The sequence below is a fragment of the Magnolia sinica genome, chromosome 8 (assembly GCF_029962835.1).
Source record: "Magnolia sinica isolate HGM2019 chromosome 8, MsV1, whole genome shotgun sequence".
NCBI lineage: Eukaryota > Viridiplantae > Streptophyta > Magnoliopsida > Magnoliales > Magnoliaceae > Magnolia > Magnolia sinica.
The window spans coordinates 8,186,819-8,203,826 of record NC_080580.1 but is presented as its reverse complement, the minus strand read 5'-3'; the positions used below and the strand labels follow the sequence as shown (position 1 = coordinate 8,203,826).

The 17,008-nt window shown below is 38.6% G+C and overlaps 1 non-coding gene across 1 annotated transcript; it reads right to left on the bottom strand.

Moving 5' to 3' along the window:
* Positions 1–10,170: 10,170 nt before the first annotated feature.
* TRNAV-CAC (transfer RNA valine (anticodon CAC)) lies at positions 10,171–10,244 on the bottom strand. The gene has a single exon. It is a non-coding gene; the product is annotated as a tRNA-Val (tRNA).
* Between the last annotated feature and the right edge of the window lie 6,764 nt (positions 10,245–17,008).

The following is a 17,008-nucleotide window of genomic DNA, read 5'->3' as shown; positions in this document are numbered from 1 at the left end:
CATCCAACTTAAAACTTACTGAAAATAATAAGTTTTTCGAAAAACGGGAGACTTGAGTAGGAATGAGTCGTTTTCTCATGAAACGAAGTGACGTTGGTTAGCCCCATAATGAAATTTCAATCGAAATTCATTGATCGTGTGTCTCGTAACTCATTCCAAATTAAAAGTTATGGTTGATTTATGTCATTTTTCTTAATCCGGAATGAATTTCTCTAATCCCAATGCACTTGAGGCTCAATTACATCATGCCCCACATAAGACTGAGCCTAGATCTGATGGATTACATCTACTTCCATTCAGACTATTTTCAATCCATCTAAGTCAAGAGTAGGTTTGCAGCCCACTCTACATCAATATCTCAGCAATGAAACTTGCCAATACTACCATCCAAAAATACCTTAGCAATTATGTTAGCGTCACTTATAGAGGTGGGCATCGAGTCGAGTCGGATCAGATTGGGTCCAACTCAACTCGGTCCGAAATTTTCAATGCATCGACCCGAACTCGATCCGATCTGGGACCAAGTCCGGTCCTCCGACTCGATCCGATCCGTTGCACTGTTGGCCTGACCCGAACTGACTCTGACTTAGTCAGGGAAACCAAATCAGATCGGGTTGGGTATGGTTTGGATCCAATATTTTGTTTTATTTTTTTTGAAAGTGTGTGTGTGTGTGTGTGTGATTTCCACCGTAAAAAAATTCATAGGGCCCACCATAACATTTATTTTCCATCCAATCTGTTAATAAGGTCACAACTACATGGATGGAGAGGAAAAACAAATTTCATATTGATCTGAAACTTCCGTGACCCCTAAAAGAGTTTCAACGGTAGACGTTCAACCCCCCACTGCCTTTTACAGTGTGGTTTACTTGATCTTTAGATGTATCTTATTTTTCAGCTCAAGCCTTAAGATGAGCCCGCCAAATGGATGGACGGTTTGGATATAACACATACCTCATGATGGGACCCACAAAACTTTCTGATGTCAATGCACCAGCTGTCCTAGTGCATGGTACACCTGCCCATCCACTTCACGTCTATACACCAGTGTGGTGTCAGCGTCAGGAGTCCGGTGCTCGAGGCGCCAGCTTAGAGGAGACGTATTGGCTACTCCCCTGCCACCAGCCAATGACTGGTGGTCGGTGCTTTATGGACCCCACCATGATGTATTTATTTTATCTATGCCGTCCATTTATTTTTCTATATCATTTTATGGTGAGGTATATCCCAATCTCAAGTGGACAACATTACAGGAAACAGTGTTGAATGAATATTGTGCGGATCAGATCGGATTGGATCCAATCGGATCTGATCGGTCCGGATTGGCCACTGATCCGAACTCGACTCTATGTATGGTCAGATCTGAGTGGGCCTACTCGATCCGACCCGATCCTGGCCTTCGGTTTGGATCGGGTTGGATCCGTCGGATCGGGTCGGATTCTGCCCAGCTCTAGTCACTTAGCATCTTTCATCTTTAACTTAGATAATTAATTTTTTAATTTTAATTTCTATATATTCAAATAGACGCAGTGTTGCTAGTCGGGCGTTAAATTATCATGTTACTCATCTGACGGTGGGCGTGAATTACGTGAGGAAAGGAAAGTTGTGCTAGTGGACGGAGATGGCCTGGAAAGGGAAAGTTCATATGCTGGGAAGTTTAGGTATGGTTGGCATAATTTCTGTGAAAAATCCATCATGTTCAACCGTTTTTCCAGTTTATTTTAATTAGTATGACAAAAAATGAAGGGGATCCAAAACTTGAGGATACAACATGAGAGGAGACCGTGGGAAAGAAATGCGTACCGTTGAAACTTTCTTTGGTTCACCTTAATGTTCATATGCCACCCAAACTGTTTATATGTTTTTTTTTTTTTTAAATTTTTTTTATTTATATAACCTCGTAACCGTCTATAAGGCTATCGTCAATGTGATGAACTGAAAAGGACGAAAACTAAACTTGATACAAAACTTCTATGGGTTTATGAATGTTTCAACGTTGATCTTTAGATCCATGTTGTTTCCACTCTCCTTTGGCCTCTTTGGGGATTTGACCTGCCTCATTCTTCATCTCATGACCTAAAATGAGCTGAAAAAACAGATGAACGGAGTGGATTTATCACAATCATTACTGTTGGCCAACTAACTTCCCAGCGCAGGAACTTGGCAGGCAATCCGTGTCAAACCTGTGGTCTTAGTCTCAGTCTCTCGTCTTCTTCTTCTTCTTCTTTTTTTTTTTACCCACTGACAGTGATCACATGAAGAAGGGCAGGTGGCCTCTAAAGACTCCTTTATTTTTCTTTTATTCAATGCCACAAAGGAAAAGAATGATATGATAAGGAAAAGAATGATATGATAAATAAAAGGTATCCTTTATGTTTTTTTATTCAATCCCACAAAGGATAAAAATGATATGATAAATAAAAGGTATCCTTTATTTTTTTAATTCAATCCCACAAAGGAAAAAATGATATGATAAATAAAAGGTATCCTTTATTTTTTTTATTCAATCCCACAAAGGAAAAGAATGATATGATAAACAAAAGGTCAGTGAGGTCTTTGATCAAACGGTACTTACGAGGACTTATTTTTTAGTATTCGGACAAAAGAGTGGCTATCTAGTGGGAGTGGTTGCAAAGCTGGACGCAACTCTATCCCACCTGACATTTGGTAGAAATTACGGATGGTTGAAGTTGTCGTACGGAGACTTTGTACCTCCTTAGACATTCAGAGGCACCTCACTTCTCAACCCCGGTAACAGATGTGTGTTCATCCCTCTTGTTACCATTTCTCATGGGAACCAATCAAATTATATTACGAGTGGTGTATTTGAAGATCCACAAAGATATGAGTGCGGATCCTCTGTTTCCTGGAGTCAGGAACTCCCTGACTCCAGCGTTTTCATTGGTCAATGTTACTGTAATTGCCATGTTATCAGATTTTTTAAAAATTAATAAAAAGTACATTTAATAAGAAATATAAAGGAGACGTTAAACGGAAGCAGTTTGCGTGCTGAGTAACTCCGTATGGTAAGCGTACCGAGGAAAGTCTGTGGAGCCCACCTTCATTTGTGCATTGTATCAATTCCATCGGTCTCTTTTATCATCTAATTTTAGGGTCTTATAACAAAAATTGAAAGATCAAGTGGACCACACCACCTGAAACAGTGTGAAGTGAATTCTACGGTTGAAAAGTTTTTGGGGGCTCACAGAAGTTTTATATCATGATGATATATATATATATATATATATATATATATATATATATCCATGTCTTTGTGATCTTATGAACAGTTTGGATGAAACTTAAACATCATTGGGGTCTTAGAAACATTTCAATGGTGAAAATCAATACTTCCACAGTTTCCTTTGGTATGGTCTACTTGAGCTTTTGATATACTTCAGTTTTGGGCTCAACTCCTAAAATGGTGTGAAAAAACAGATGGACGGCGTGGATAAACCACATGAATTCATAGTGGGCCCAACAGAGTTCACTCAATACATAAAACTCGGTATGTAATCTGATTTCACGTGTCTAACGGGGACGTGGATTTCCTGCCAAAGCCTTTTGCAATGAAACCCTGCGCAAGGATTTTGGATGTGCCTATTGCGATGTTTGTGATAAATCCAACCCCTTCATCCATTTTTAGATACCATTTTAGGACATCATACCAAAACTAAAGTGTATACAAAACTCAGATGGGCCACACGAGAGGAAACAGTGGAGATTTAGTGTCCACTATTGAAATATTTATATGGCCACAAAAGTTTTGCATCGGTCTAATATTTTGGTGCTTTCACTTCATCCTAGTAAAAATGACCTTATAAACGGTTGGATGGCATATAAACATCAAGAGGCTTAGGAAGGTTTCAATGGTGGGAATTTCTTTCTCCACTGTTTCATCTTGTATGATCCAGTTGAGTTTTTGATCATCCTAATTTTTGGTTACATGTCTTAAAATGAGCTTAAAAATGGATGAATGGATTGGAATTCTTATAAACATTACGGTGGACCCCACCATACATCCCAGCGCTGGAACTTCATACAAAAGGCTTTTCCCAGTGAATCCGTGTCTATGGTTTCCATGGGAAACAGATTGGCTACTCTCCTGCCACTCGGTGCTATGTGGGCCCGCCATGATGTATGTGTTTCATCTATGCCATCCATCTATTTTTCTAGATCATTTTATGGTCGGAGACCAAAAATGAGGTATAACCCAATCTCAAGTGGACCACATTACATGAAACAGTCACTACAAGAAAGTAGGCCTTTAGCCTCAATTTTTTAGCCTCGGTTCCAAAAAAGGAGGCTAAATATGATTTTTAGCCTCGGTTGTAAAGGAACTGAGGTTAAAAATTCACTTTTTGCCTTGGTTGATGAGAAATTGAGGCCAAAACTCTTCCCTTTTGCCTCGGTTGGTGAGAAACTGAGGCTAAAAGTCAGCCCTTTTGCCTCGGTTGGTGAGCAACTAAGGCCAAAAGTCTGTTCTTTTGCCTCTGCCCTTTTGCCTCGGTTGGCGAGCAACTGAGGCCAAAAGTCTGCCCTTTTGCCTCGGTTGGTAAGCAACTGAGGCTAAAAGTCTACCCTTTTGCCTCGGTTGTTGAGAACTAAGGCTAAAAGTCTGCCCTTTTGCCTCGGTTGATGAGAAATTGAGACCAAAAGTCTGCCCTTTTGCCTCAGTTGGTGAGAAATCGAGGCCAAAAGTCTGCCTTTTTGCCTCGGTTGGTGAGCAATCGAGATTAAAAGTCTGCCTTTTTGCCTCAGTTGTTAAGAAACTGAGGCTAAAAGTCTGCCCTTTTGCCTCGGTTGGTGAGAAACTGAGGCCAAAAGTCTGCCCTTTTGCCTCAGTTATTGAAAATTGAGGCCAAAAGCCTACCTTTTTGCCTCAGTTATTGAAAGCTGAGGCCAAAAGTTTATCCTTTTGTCTCGGTTGGTGAGCAACTGAGGCCAAAAGTCTAACCCTTTTGCCTCAGTTATTGAAAACTGAGGCCAAAAGTCTGCCATTTTGCCTCGGTTGGTGAGAAAGTGAGGCCAAAAATTTGCCATTTTACCTTAGTTGGTGAGCAAACGAGTCTAAAAGTATGTCCAATGTCTACCCTTTTGCCTCGGTTGGTGAGTAACTGAGGCTAAAAGTCTGTCATTTTCACGGTGGGCCACGGTAAGATTTCAAAGGTAAATGATCCTATTATTACTTATCCATGCATTATGGCCCATTGGAATGTTAAATCAGTCTACTATTTTGAGTCTCATTCCAAAATAATATATCATAAGAGATGAATGGTGCGGATACCATGTCAGGATATCATAAGAGATGAATGGTGCGGATACCATGTCATGATGGGCCGTACAAAGGTCTCTGGCCGTTTTTGCCTTGGTTATGAAAACTGAGGCCAATATCGCACCGGTCACCTGCCGTTACACTGAGAAAAGAGCAAGGGTACTTTAGACCCTGCGTTTTCGTTATTTCTACAACAGCAAGGCACCACCTCTCGCTCAGCATTTCGGGCTAAAGGTCTCTGCGAGTCCACGCAAGTCTCCCAAAACCCTCGTTTCTCTCGATTTTTGCTCGGAAATCGCCGTCTCCTTCTTCACTTCCAACTATTTCATCGATTGATGGCGAAAGGAGCTTCAGAATTCTCGTTTCTCGGACGTGCAGGTCGGTATTGCTCTTATTCCCGCATTTTCTCGTTAAATCTCGTTGAAGATCGGATGTTCAAGCTCTCAATTTTGTTTTTCTTGATTTGTTTGGAATTTCTTTGTTGTTTTTCTATTTTTTCTCGATCGAGAACCCTAGATCGTCTGGTTTAGAGAGGAATGCAGAGATTTTTTTTTTTTTTTTTTTGGAATTCTGTCGGATTCCCATAAAGAAGACCTTTGCGATTTCCTTGTTTGCAGATTTTGATTCTTTTAGCATGTTTTCGAGTTTTTTCTAGTTGAAACCCTGGAAACAGAGATTTCACATGGAAATTTCGTCGATTTTTTAAAATGTTAGGAAAATTTTGCTTACTCTTTTAATGATTTTTTCTTTTAATGATTTCCCATGGCAAAAGATGGTACTGAGGCTCTTGGCTCAATGGGAAATGACGCTCCTTTGGTTGTGATGTCCAACAGAGAGAAACGTACATTTGAGTATTTCAAGCAGATGTTTGCTCAGGCGACAAACCCACCGATTGATCCGATTCAAGAGAAAATAGTCATGTGGAAGGGGACTTTGCTGAAACAGTTCATGTGGAAGGCTATGTGGCAGTTTGCGTGTTTTGAAAACTTTAAACAAACCATTAATTGTTTTATTGATTGTTGTCTTGATGGATGTTAAATGGGTGAAACATGTACAGGTTCAATCATTGGTTGATTATAATAAGCTTTTGTTGATAGAAACTAGATTTAGCCTCAATTATTGATAAATGATGTTAAAAATTGAATTTAGCCTCAGTTGATGCCAACGAAGGCTAAATCTATCTTTAGTCTCAGTTTTGCCTTAGTTACCTAAACTGAGACTACAACTCCCGTGGCTAAAGGCTTTAGCCTCGGTTGTTAGGAATCGAGGTTAAAAATAGATTCAGCTTCAGTTGGAGGCGATTGAGGCTAAAATTTGGATTTAGCCTCAGTTAGAAACAATGGAGGCTAAAATTTTGATTTAGCCTCATTTCGAGAAAATTGAAGCTAAAAAGTTTCTTTTAGCCTCACTTGAAGAACCGAGGCTATAAAAGTCATTTTAGTCTCGGTTGCTAAAACTGAGGCTAAAGCCTTTAGCCACGGGGCTTTCAACCTCGGTTTGGATAACTGAGGCAAAACTGAGGCTAAAGGCTTTAGCCTCAGTTTTTAACCTTTTCAGCTACAGTTTTGAACTGAGGCTAAAGCCTCCTTTTCTTGTAGTGAGTCTTGAATGAATGTTGACCATTAAAAACTTTTTGGGGGCCATAAAAGTTTTGGATCAAGCTGATCTTTGTTTTTTCCCTTCATCTGGGTCTTTATGACCAAACCAACAGATTGGATGTCAAATAAACAGTATGGTGGGCCTTAAGAGGACTTTAATGATGGATATCCAATCACCATTGTTTTCCTATGGTGTGGTCCATATGAGATTTATATCCCTCTCATTTTTGGGATCAACCCTTAAAATTATATGTAAAAATAGATTAAGAGAATGGATGAAACACATACATCATGGTGGGGCCTACGGAGCACCAACCACCACCACCACCGAGCTGGTGGTAGGGGGAGTAGCTAATCCGCTTTCGTTTCTATTTGGGATTCAGCGCCACATTGAGTAGTGAGACTCGCTACTGAAGTGATGTCACCTATTTATATGGTCTCACTATGATGTATGTTTTGTATCCACACCGTCCATCCATTTGGAGAGATCATTTTAGGGCATGAGCTAAAGAATGAATCAGATCCAAAACTCGAGTGGACCCCACCACAGAAAATAGTGGAGAGAGTCACGCCCATCATTTATTACGACTGAATCCAATCCAAACCTTGTCACTTTGTCTACTGAACCTCGTCACTTTGTACTGCAACCTCGTCACTTTGTCTACTGAACCCCATCACTTTGTATTGTAACCTCATTACTTTGTCTAGTAAACTCCGTCACTTTATACTGCAACCCCGTTACTTTTTCTACTGAACCCCGTCACTTTGTACTGTAACCCTGACACTTTGCCTACTGAACTTCGTCACTTTGTACTGCAACATTGTCACTTTGTCTACTGTACCCCGTCACTTTGTGCTACAATCTTGTCACTTTGTCTACTATACCCCGCACTTTGTGTTACAATCTTGTCACTTTGTCTAGTGAACCCCGTCGCTTTGTACTATAATCTCGTCACTTTGTCTACTAAACCCCATTACTTTGTACTACAACCGCGTCACTTTGTCTACTGTACCCCGTCACTTTGTACTGCAACTCCGTCACTTTGTCTCCTGTACCCCGTCACTTTATACTGCAACCCCATCACTTTATCTACTGAACCCCGTCACTTTGTACTGCAACCCCGTCACTTTGTCTAGCAAACCCCATTACTTTGTACTGCAACCCTGTTACTTTGTATAGTGAACCCCATCACTTTGTACTGCAACCTCGTCACATTGTCTACTGTACCCCGTTATTTTGTACTGCAACCTCATCACTTTGTCTACTATAACCCGTCACTTTGTACTGCAACCCCATCACTTTATCTACTGAACCCCGTCACTTTGTACTACAACCTCGTCACTTTGTCTAGTGAACCCCATCACTTTGTACTGTAACCCCGTCACTTTGTATAGTGAACCCCATCACTTTGTACTGTAACCCCGTCACTTTGTCTACTGAACCCCATCACTTTGTACGGTAACATCGTCACTTTATCTACTGTACCCCGTCACTTTGTGCTGCAACTTCGTCACTTTGTTTACTGTACCCCGTCAGTTTGTGTTACAATCTCGTCACTTTATCCAGTGAACCCTGTCACTTTGTACCGCAACCTCGTCACTTTGTCTACTAAACCTCGTCACTTTGTATTACAACCTCATCACTTTGTCTACTGTATCCCGTCAGTTTGTGCTACAACCCCGTCACTTTGTCTACTGAATCTCGTCACTTTGTACTGCAACCTCGTCACTTTGTCTACTGTACCGTGTCACTTTGTGCTACAACCCCGTCACTTTGTGCTGCAACCTTATCACTTTGTCAAATGAACCCGTCACTTTGTCTATTGAAACCCTGTCATTTTATTTGACAAGCCGCTACTTTATTTAGGAAAATCCTCTCACTTTGCACAGTAGCATCGTTACTTTGTTTAGTGGAACCAAGTCACTTTATTCAAAAACTCGTCATTTTATCAAACAATACCCTATCAATTTGTCTAGCAACCCCATCACTTTATCTAGTGAAACATCGTCACTTTGTCTAATGGAACCCCGTTACTTTGTCCAATGATAATCACGTCACTTTGGCTAGTAGAACCTTGTCACTTTGTCTAGCACCTCTTTCACTTTATTTAATGAAATCCCGTCACTTTGTCTAGCAACCTCGTTACTTTCTGTCTAATAGAACTTCGTCACTTGATATAATAGACCTTTGTCACTTTATCTTACTACATAGTCTCTTTGTCTAATAAAACCCCATCACTTTGTCTAGTGAACCTCGTCACTTCATCCAATAGCCTTGTCACTTTGTCCAGCAACCTCACAACTTTGTCTAGTAAAACACAATCACTTTGTCTTCCAATCTCGTCATTTCGTTTAGTGGAACCGGGTGACTTTATCTGGCAACGTCCATCACTTTTTTTAAGAATATGCTTTTGGTTTATTTAGCCATTTGACATGTTTCGTTTGGGATTGTCATCATGACCTTATGTACTCTTTTTTTTTTTCTGATCCTTCGATAACAAGATTCATTCTCTTCATAAAAAATAGGAGGTAGAACCTATAAAGATTTCTTTTTTGATTCATCCCTGGAGTTGAATACCTTATTCAAGAATTTTTTTTGATTCAATCCGTAGGAAACAATAAAAAAGGCAAATCCCTTATGATACACCAGATCCAGCTCGGCTATTGATAGAGTGAATAAATCTGCCATTTCTTGAAATCTCTCTTCTGATTCAAAATCGTGGTGTAACGTGTATCCTCTTTTGTAACTGGACTGGTCTCCGAAACTCCTTATGAACCCGTCGGCATCGCCTGACCCGGCCTATTTAGGATTCCAAAGGCATTTTTGTCACGTACAATGCATGATTTGATACACTTGATGAACAGCCAAAAGCTCGGGCTCGACCTGGACACAGGCTTGAGTCGTGCACACTCATTGCGCGGGGTCTATTTCTTTCGCCTAGTCATTGGCCAGGGCTTTGCATAAGAGCCCATAAGCACGGTCTTGCCAGACCCATTTGGGATTTCAATATCATTTACTGTCAAATATCATGCAGGATTTACCACACTTAAACGAACAGCCAAGATCTCATGAAAGTGGGTGGCCAAGCTCAGCTCCGGCTCTGGTTTTGCATGCTCACTACGGGCGGGCTAGGGTCCATTTGTTTTAAATAGCCATGGACCTGAGCCAGGCCATATGCGAAAATTAAAAAAATAAAAATAAAATGTCTGGGCGGGCTAAGTTCCATTTGTTTTAAATAGCCATGGACCTGAGCCAGGCCATATGCGAAAATTTTTTAAAAAATAAAGATAAAAAAATGTCTGAGCCCGGGTTCGAACCGGGGACCTTTAGTGTGTGAGACTAACGTGATGACCAACTACACCACCCAGACAATTGATATAAGTTTCGAATTATAATATTTTAACTAAATAGTAATGAAATCTAAATCCGAAACTACAATTTGGCTTCCCTGTATAATCAAACTAAACAATTGCAATGTAATTGGATAGTGCATCCAAACGTACCCTTATTGTCTTCCCCCATCTGTATTTTAAGCGGGGCTCTACTTATTTCTTTTATCATGGTTTGGGTGACATGTGATCAAATCCATGGCATTAATGCAAAGCTATGTGAAAATAATATAGATAAGACGATTGGCACATTGAGTACATTGTTCTTGCATCAGATGGCCCTTTCTCAGCTTAAGCCAATAATCTCTTTAGGTGGCCCACTCATTCAAATTTATTTATTTTGCCGGAGTTTATAGATAGTGAGGGCCATGAGATGCATGGTTTGGATGTCTGGCACAAATGCCTGGTTTAGATGAGAGTAGATCGGAGTGAGAGTAGCGGAATTTTTGGTGGATTTCGAAACCCACTCTATCTATGAGCCTCATGTTAATAATGCATGTGTTTTATTCACACTGTCTATCAATATATGCCCTTTATATGTGGCACTAGAGTTGCAAATGAATATTGGTGACTGACATTAGTTATAAAATATAATCCATTAATTACAATTGATCTAATAACTACCAAAGTGACTGACATTAGTTATAAAATCTATTCCATTAATTACAATTCCAACATTTACCAAACACTAATTTCATGCATTATAGTGTTTTTCCCAATAGATGAGTTCGATCCCAATGTGAGATTAGACAAATACCATTGTATTTCTAGACATATCATCTTTTGTAATGATAGCATTTATCCATCCAAAGCAATGCAATGCATTTTTCCAATAGATATTGAGAAATATCACATAATCTGATGGCATGACAAGCCTAGACCATGTAAACAGCCATCCAACATATGATATACTATCCACGGAATTCAATGCATACTTTTAAGTACACAAGGCCATTGGATTGATGAATTTCAACAGTTTTATTTTATTACTAATGCCTATATACAACCCCAACAATCGCTTTGAAATTAATACAGTTAGCATTTACTAAGGACATGTTTGGTTGCTCTATTGAACTAAATTAATTATGAGGATTAAGTGGAAAATAAAAATATTATCTTTTAATTTAAAATTTCCCATATTTGATTTTGAAGGAAAATAACAAATCCAACATGGTCATTACAAGCGTCAACATTTGCTTTTGCTTTTACTAGCATAAGATATGGAAAGACTGTTGTCTAATACATATGAGATTTCATATAAGCTTTCATTAAAAATTAAATACATTTCAAAATTTGAAATCTAATCTCTTACCATAGCAGTAGAAATCATCATTACAATTTCGATTTATTTCTATTTACTTTCTTCCTTATCAAATAAGCCCTAAACATAGAAAATTGCCAAAATGGCATCCAAAGCCCTAATTGCAATTTTGTGTGTTTCAAGTCCAAAATTGAGCCACTTAAATTGAAATTAGATGGCTAGGCCCTCATTACAAATTAAGTCATGTTAGCCCGTCGTTTGATATCTATTGAATTGATTTTTGTGAAGGTGTTACACCCAAACAAAGCCTATGCATTATTGAAAGGCTTAGCAAGAGCAAGCTCTATTGAGTGTTGCTGAGATACTAGATTCCTATGTTAGGGTTGCCTATATATTTAAATAATTCAGAGGTGCAACATGCCTTTTCTATATTAGTATTATGATTTTAATAGACCATTAAAGAGAGGGGAGTACTTCTTTGAACCCTCTTCCCATCTTCTTCTCCATTCTCCATTTCTCTACCATGATTTGCTCAAGTGTTACATGCATTTGCATAATAAAAAAGATCCATTAATGACATTTTACAAACACTAGTAATAATAGAAGACATCATGGATTGCTCACGACTTTAAATGATCATTTATGTTAGGCAATCCTAACCATCCCCACCAAATTAAGGATGGATTAGATTATTCAATCAGTATGATTTTTGCATTATAGACCACACTACAAGAAAGAGGGTTTTTAGCGACGAAATAAATTTTCATCGCCAAAAGTCACTTTTAGCGACGCAAACAATTTTCGTCGCTAAAAGTTTACCTTTAGCGACGATACTTTTAGCGACGAAAATTTTCGTCGCTAAAAGGTATAAACAAGGATTACTTTTAGCTACGAAAATTTTCGTAGCTAAAAACACTGGATGAGACTTTTAGCGACGAATATTTTCGTCGCCAAAGAATGCTTTTAGCTACGAAAAGTGTCGTAGCTAAAAATCAGGGATATTACTTTTGGCGACGAAAATTTTCGTCGTCAAAGACTGCATATGGATTACTTTTAGCTACGAACATTTCCGTAGCTAAAACTCCTAGATGAGACTTGTAGCGACGAATATTTTCCTCACCAAAGGTAACAAACGAATTTTACAAGAATGCTTTTAGCTACAAAAAGTGTTGTAGCTAAAAATCAGGGATACTACTTTTGACGACGAAAATTTTCGTAGCTAAAAACACTGGATGAGACTTTTAGCGACGAATATTTTCGTCGCCAAAGAATGCTTTTAGCTACGAAAAGTGTCGTAGCTAAAAATCAGGGATATTACTTTTGGCGACGAAAATTTTCGTCGTCAAAGACTGCATATGGATTACTTTTAGCTACGAACATTTTCGTAGCTAAAACTCCTAGATGAGACTTGTAGCAACGAATATTTTTGTCACCAAAGGTAACAAACGAATTTTACAAGAATGCTTTTAGCTACAAAAAGTGTTGTAGCTAAAAATCAGGGATACTACTTTTGACGACAAAAATTTTCATCGCGAAAGACTGATACAACATTTGGATTACTTTTACCTACGAAAATGTTCGTAGCTAAAACTCCTGGATGAGACTTGTAACGACGATTATTTTCGTTGCTAAAGGCTGCAAACTTATTTCCACTAAATTGCAATGGATTACTTTTAGCTACAAATATGTTCGTAGCTAAAAAACTTAGATCATACTTTTAGCGACGAATATTTTCGTCGTTAATGGCTTTGGAAATCTAATTAGATTACTTCTAGCTACGAAAATGTTCGTAGCTAAAAACCTGGATATGTCTTATGGTGATGAAAATATGCGTCGCTAAAAACACTTTTACCTACGAAATATTTCGGAGGTAAAAGTCTCTTTTTTTTAAAAAAATATTCCATCTCAAATTTCCTGAACCTGTTAGATTATAATTCATCATATTCTTCCTGATATACACCTGTTATATAATATATTTCATCATATTCACATTCACATCCATCTAAACCCAAACATATATACTATAAAAAATTTCTAAACAAATTTCTCAACAACTTATCGTCATACTTGAGCAATCAATACAAGAATATACAAGTAAAATCATAAAACCTAAGATACTCAACAACTTATAACTTCTATTCAGAAAATAAAGTTCACTAACTTGGAAAACAAAACAAATTGAATCAAGCAACAAGCACAGACACAAGTAAATATGACTAACCATCCAAGTCCAACTAATCCAAGTCATCCAGCATGCACCTATACTGCCCATGAGTATGTGTATCAAAGCCAAGACAGGTCACTACAAGAAAACTGGCCTTTACTGACGGTCAAAACCGCCGGCAAAGACCAAGCAAACCACTGGCAAATACTTTGCCTGCGGTTAGCTAACAGCCGGTAAAGCCTCAGTCGGTAAAGGCTTTACCGACGGCCAGGACCTTTACTGACAGTTGTGCTGGACGCCGCTAAATTGTTAGCTTTTGCTACACGACTAGAAAAGTGGTCAAAAGCTACTGATAGCTTGCACTTCTCTGTCCATTTCCCTTCTCCTCAGGTTATCTTCTGTGGGCAAAAACCTGTAGTTTGATATTGTACACACGATGGGGTCAGATAGAATGTTCTGAATTTCTGAATCCTGCAGTAAACTGAAATGAACATAACAAGGAACTAGATTCAGTAAGCCTTCTTTATGGATGAGTCCTAGAAAGAAGGATATCCAATTGGATATGGGAAAAATGAACGACTGCTAAATTACTGGTGCAATCAAATGAGTTGAGAAATGTTTACCCTATATCCACAGAGTGCTTGCCAGGAATATCATCCAGTGAAAAGAAGCACCTAAAACCAAAAAATAAACCGTAATTAGCATGCGTCGGTGTTGGGCTCAATCAGATAATGCCAATAGAAATCAGCAATGAGAGATGCTATATGTGAAATAAATGCTAGCACGTGCCTTTTAAGATTAGTAAGTGTTATGAAAATCAATACAACTTGTTGCTTGCTTCCAGATTCTAATTCCCTGGTTCAAGTTAAGCCCCAACCCTTTCTACCATAACACATTGAAATAAAAATTTCATACTTCATTGTGGCTGCACTAGTCTTTGGATAGACTCACTTTTGTTATCTTTTGGATTTTTTTTCTAAGTTTCTAAGAGCAAAAAATATAAAATTCTCAAGTGAGAGTGGCAACTTAGTTTCAAGATGGATTTGCTAATATTCAGATGATCCAATCATATGCCAAGTCAAGAAGATTTCAAAAAAATAACATTAAAAAAGCATGCAAGAATGTCTTTGCTACGTTGCACATATGCTACAAGCATACATGTAGAGTACCTTGCAGAGTGGGCCATCAAAACTCTCATTCATCCCTTCCTAAAGCCTACAAAACAAGACAAATAAATAAATAAAAATAATCCAACCATCTAACTCCCATTCATCCCTTCCTAATGCCTACAAAACAAAATAGCAAAAAGAAATTAACTGGTATCAAAGTTAGAGATTGGAATTCAACTCAATATTGCATCCAAATACACATTAAAGCTATAAGTTCAGTACAAATGAGTCATATGAACATACACATCAAGAAGTTTATAGCTTTTTTGGGATGGCAGTCATGCATCAGACAAGCTGTTGTTTCCAAAAAGCCTGAAAATCGCGATGCAAGTGGAAGATTTGGTTTGTTAACCTGAAAGAAGGAATGCAATAGTTATTTACTACTAGAGATCATGAAGAAAAGAGATTTGGAACTGAAGGAAAAAAAAAAAACAGTATAAGGTGAATTGAGATACTAATATATGGACTGCCCACTATCTCCGTAAACTGCTCCCCTGTAGAAAATCCTCAAAGTTTCAATGCTAAAATCTCCCAACAGAATAACACAAATTGCATGAAAAACATTTCAGAATGACAGCTAATGAATGGAGGATGAATCATCCATAGTGATAGATAGTTACAAGCAAGGAATCCCAAAGGTCAGGATACACATTAAGAATGCACAGGTTCCTGAAAATTAGAAAGGTAAATATATAAAGAAATTAGCAAATACAATCCCAAAGGTCAACCTTAAGAAGGAATCCATGAACCTTGCTAATATGATTTGGCAAATCCAACATATCAAATCCAATAGTTCCAACAATGGGACATAATAAACATGGCATCTTGCAGTGCAATAGGACAGAGACTCATCTATGGTGAACTTGTGGAAACGCAGCATGTCCATCACGCTAACACGTGCAAGAGCACATGTAGCAGACAAGCTGCACCTTTAAAAAAAGAACTTACAAGTACATAGGGTTTTAGTGTCGAGATACACATTACAACTTACAAGTGGGGCCAACAGTTGTGAGATACAAACTTTACTTTCATACACTACAAGAAAAGATGGCTTTAGCCTCGGTTCAAAACTGTGGCTAAAAAGGTTAAAAACTGAAGCTAAAGCCTTTAGCCTTGGTTTTGCCTCAGTTATCCAAACCGAGGTTGAAACCCCCGTAGCTAAAGGCTTTAGCCTCAGTTTTAGCAACCGAGCTAAAATGACTTTTACAGCCTCGGTTCTTCAAGTGAAGCTAAAAGAACCTTTTTAGCTTCAATTTTCTCAAAATGAGGCTAAATTAAAATTTTAGCCTCCATTGTTTCCAACTGAGACTAAATCCAAATTTAGCCTCAATTGCCTCCGACCGAAGCTAAAACTATTTTTAACCTTGGTTCTCAAGAACCGGGGCTAAAGCCTTTAGCCATGAGAGTAGCAGTCTCAGTTTGGATAACTGAGGCTAAAGATGGATTTAGCCTCTGTTGGCATCAACTAAGCCTTTTTCACTGTTGATTACCCTTGAATCAGTCACCAGAGAAGCAGGCCGTGTTTATATCTGTATTTACTTGAAATTAATGAAGTAGACCCGGATGTGCGTCGGAGCTATCCGGATGTTAAGCGGGGGTCCCTGGAAGATGGGAACCGCTGTTATGACTATGATGAAGCTGTTCATTTCCTATGGACAGCATTGGAAGGGCCTGGCTAATTGGAGACGGCCGTGTTTATATCTGTATTTGCAGGGACCACACCCTTAACCTATAACCTAAACCTATTCTTAAATCCCAAAACCTATAACTACAACCTAAACCCATAACCTAAAACTATAAACTATAACCTAAGCCTATAACCTAAACTCAATTCCATAAAGCTATAACCTACAACCTAACCTAAACCTAAACCTATAACTTAAACCTATTCTCAAATCCCTAAACCTAAACCTAAACCTTAATGTATTCTCAAATCCCTAAACCTAAACTTACGCCTAATCCTAATCTCAACTCTCTAGCCTAAACCTAAACCTAAACTTGAAAACCCAAACCTAAACCCGGTCCCGAACCCGAACCCGATTTCCTAAACCTAAACCTTGACCTATTCTCAATTCCCTAAAGCTATAACCTATAACCTATAACCAATAACCTAAACCTAAACCTAAACCTATAACCCTAACCTAAACCTAA